The sequence below is a fragment of the Octopus bimaculoides genome, chromosome 6 (assembly GCF_001194135.2).
Source record: "Octopus bimaculoides isolate UCB-OBI-ISO-001 chromosome 6, ASM119413v2, whole genome shotgun sequence".
Lineage (NCBI taxonomy): Eukaryota > Metazoa > Mollusca > Cephalopoda > Octopoda > Octopodidae > Octopus > Octopus bimaculoides.
The window spans coordinates 1,750,799-1,754,804 of NC_068986.1; the positions used below are offsets into that span (position 1 = coordinate 1,750,799).

A 4,006-nucleotide genomic window follows, 5' to 3' on the forward strand; every position below is an offset into this window, starting at 1 on the left:
GGGGGGGGGGGGAGAGAGAGAGAGAGAGAGGGAGAGAGAGAGAGAGAGAGAGACAATGTGTGTATGTGTGCATGTATTTGTGTGAGTGAATGTGTGTGTATGTGTAAGTCAGTGATAGGATGTATAGAGTTGAGTGTATGCACATGCAAGTATGTGAGTTTGTGTGTGTGTGAATGAATGTGTGTGTGTGTTTGGATGATTGGATAAATGTGTGTGTGTGTGGATGAATGTGTGTGTCGTGTTGGCAGTAATATATAGGTATATAGGGTGTTGCAGATAGATTACTACTGATACAATGGCAGTGTACTTCAGCAAGTGTGAAATGTTACCCACAATTGAGCTGAGATTTGGGGATCTACTGGGCCATGCCAGTCTAGTGTATCATAGTAGAGAAGAGAAGTGAATGAAATCGATTCCATACCTGACTGGTTCTTGTTTTATTGACTTCACAAGAATGAAAAGCAAAGTTGATCCCTGCTTGATTTGAACTGAGAAGGCAACACACCTATGAGTGAGAAATATAATTCTAGAAGTTAGAGGACATCATCATCATCAGCAGCAGCAGCAGCAACATCGTTGTTTAACGTCTGCTTTCCATGCTGGCATGGGTTGGACGGTTTGACAGAGGACTGGCAAGCCAGAAGGCTGCACCAGGCTCCAATCTGATCTAGCAAGGTTTCTACAGCTGGATGACCTTCCTAATGCCAACCACTCCAAGAGTGTAGTGGATGCTTTTTACATGCCACTGGCACGAGGGCCAGTCAGGTGGCACTGGCATCGACCACACTTGAATGGTGCTTTTTATGTGCCACCTGCACAGGAGCCAGTCAGGCAGCACTTGCAACGACCATGCTCGAATGGTACCTTTTATGTACCACCAGCACGGGAGCCAGTCAGGTGACACTGGCAACAGCCACACTCGAACAGTGCTTTTTACGTGCCACCAGCACGAGACCAGTCAGACATGTAGGATTATAAATATTGTTAGCATTAATATTGCTGTCATGGTAGAAATGGTGGAATTTGTGTTGATAATTTACAGATTTCTATTTAATGGCAAGTTCTGTTTACTAGAAAATTTAAATGTCTCGTGTTCTATTTGTTCATATATTTGGCGTTAGGAAGGGCATCCAGCTGTAGAAACTCTGCCAAATCAGATTAGAGCCTGGTGTAGCTATCTGGTTTCACCAGTCCTCTGTCAAATCGTCCAACCCATGCTAGCATGGAAAGCGGACGTTAAACGATGATGATGATGATGATGATTATGATGTCAAGCTTTACACCTGAGGAAACTGTACAGTTCAGCACCATTTGTATATAATCCATTGAAAGCTGAAACAAAACTCCAAATATTTTGATCATCTGCCTAAAACCCAAACCACTAAGCTATGTGCCTTCACTTAGAAAAAAAAAACATGCAAAAAAAAAAAGAACATAAAAAGGCTTCATTCAAGTGGTCTGAGTGCTATGTGTTGGTTGACCATGTCTGTTGTGTAATGTGAATCCATGCACTTCATATAAATCAGGAGTCTTGGCAGACTGACCATTCTATCTGAGAGTTGCAAAATCACATCAAATTTGACAGTGGTGACCTGAAATTGGACCAAGCGGTCTTCATTCAGCCTCTTCATGAAATTGAGAGCATTAATCCAACCTGCTATGACAGCTGTTGATTAGCAAGGGATATATTTTGAAACTACTTCTAAAGTACTTTTAAGCTTTGAGAATGGCCATCATCTTTGTCTCTGTTATTCCTTCTGCAGTGATATGATATGTAAACGATCGAGTTGACAGTTTATCAACAGGAATAATGAACAGCAGAGTGCAATAGATAACAATCAGCATGAGTAATGATTGGTGCATAGAAGGAAGGAAGATTGATAGAGAGAAAAAGAGAGAGAGAGAGAAGACAGGTGAAAAAGGAGAGAGGCAAGGAGGGGGAGAGGGAGGAATGAAAAGAGGGAAGGTGGAAGAGAGGTTGGCAGGGAGAAAATGAAACAGAAGAGAGCAGAGGAGGGAGAGTGTAGGAAAGGGAGGGAGAGAGAAAGAGAGAAAGACAGAGGGAGAGAGAGAAGGTTGGGTCGAAAAGGGGAGAGAGAGAAGAGTGGACTGAAAAGGAAAGAGGGAGGGGAGAAAGAGATTACCATATTCCAATAAATAATTGATCAATGGTATTGAGAATGGCAATGGTTAGAACCAGATGGCAGAATATATCGAAATTGAAAGGTGGAAACAATGGCAGGTATTTCTTGATAATACAACACTTTCTCTAATTGACTTTATCATTCAACCACAATCCACCCCAACCCCCTACTCTTATATATTTCTTTCTTGTCGTTCTCTTAGTTCGCACTGTCTATTCTTCTTCTCTAAAACACACACACTTTATCACTTTCAATAAGGGAGACTTGAAATGGTAGTTCCACTGGCTAAAATCTTAGGCTTCACATAATCAAGTTCAACTTTGTTTCAATAACACCTGGAAAGTTCTCTAATGTACAAACCAGGACAAAATATTTTTATGAAAGAGCAGCAACAGTTTTCCATGCAACAAGTCTTCTCTATGCACCCCCACCAATATTGTCCCAGAGAGAAGCATGGCCCAGTACAGCATAGCTCAGTACAGCTTGACTCAGTACAGCTTGGCTCAGTACAGCTTGACTCAGTACAGCTTGACTCAGTACAGCTTGGCTCAGTACAGCTTGACTCAGTACAGTTTGGTTCAGTATAGCATGGCTCAGTACAGCTTGACTCAGTACAACTTGACTTAGTACAGCATAGCTCAGTACAGCTTGACTCAGTACAGCTTGACTCAGTACAGCTTGGCTCAGTACAGCTTGGCTCAGTATAGCATGGCTCAGTACAGCTTGGTTCCAGTGTCATTACAGGTGACCTCAGCCAAACGCCTGAAAAGAGTCATCAGAGCATTTTCTTTCCTCTTCAGACTAAAAATCTATGAAGAGGAAAAAAAATATTAGTCTCCACATCATTCCATGTTTTTGTTACTCCTCCCCCCCCTTCTCTCTCTCCCCCAAATACTTTTTTCCTTCACCTCTTAGGTACTTTCTGCCATCATGTTCTTGTAGACAGTAAAGTGCATGGTCTAGTGGTTAGGGCATTTGGCTTATGACCTTGTGATTATGAGTTCAATACCAAGCAGCACATTGTGTCCTTGAGCAAGACACTTTATTTCATGTTGCACCAGTCTACTCACCTGGCAAAAGTTATTAGTACCTATATTTTAATGGTTGAGTGATTAGTCTAACCCATTGACGAGGAATTGAAATGTGCACGGAGGCTGCTTAATTTGGTCCATGCTAAAAATGTTTATCCTTGTGGGACATGTTGATAACAGAGCACAGAGATAAATGACTCATCTAAATATGAAGTGCATTGCACAGTTTAAATTCCAGAAATAAAACACTAACACTCCTAGAAAGGAATGAATGCCACAATCTAGCATTTGTATTCTCCACCCACCAGTCACACCACCACCACCACCATCACTAATAATCACATGCTTTTCCAATTACTTTAAAAACCATATTTCTATACAAGTCAATATCATTGGTTCAATCGAGACAGAAGTAACAATTCCAGCACTGTGTGTGTGTATAAAAAAAAACATATATAAATATACATATATATAACATATATAAATATGTATATATATATATATATATATTAATAGTTATCGCCAAGCCAACATGGCAGTCCCAAAATTAGGACGAAAGCTGCCGTGAATTAGCTCCAAGAAGCCATCGCCTCTAGCTAGCTATGTGACACACGAAACCTGTGTCCTTTATAACCTTCGAACAGGGGAGGTCAGCAGTGTCCCCCTGCTGGTTTGGCATCTGCAGACTAGTTTCAGGGTGTTGCCCCTTGTCAATGCAGAGCAGTCAAGCCCTAGCCAGGCGGCGCTGCTGACTATCTGCTCGAAGGTTATTTATCTAATTTCAGTGGAATCTATCCACTGGTTTTCAGAAATAGAGTTATTAATATTTCT

At 41.4% G+C, this 4,006-nt stretch overlaps 1 protein-coding gene across 5 annotated transcripts in view; it reads right to left on the bottom strand.

Annotated features, from left to right (window-relative positions):
* Positions 1 to 4,006, bottom strand: part of LOC106881073 (organic cation transporter protein) — a 311,309-nt gene that overhangs the window by 277,085 nt on the left and 30,218 nt on the right. For 2 of the 5 annotated variants that reach the window (XM_052968541.1, XM_052968538.1), the window contains exon 2: positions 422 to 505. The exons of the other annotated variants lie outside the window; for them this stretch is intronic. The gene's annotated coding sequence lies outside the window, so the exon portion shown is untranslated. The remainder of the gene's footprint in view (positions 1 to 421; positions 506 to 4,006) is intronic. 5 annotated transcript variants of the gene reach the window in all.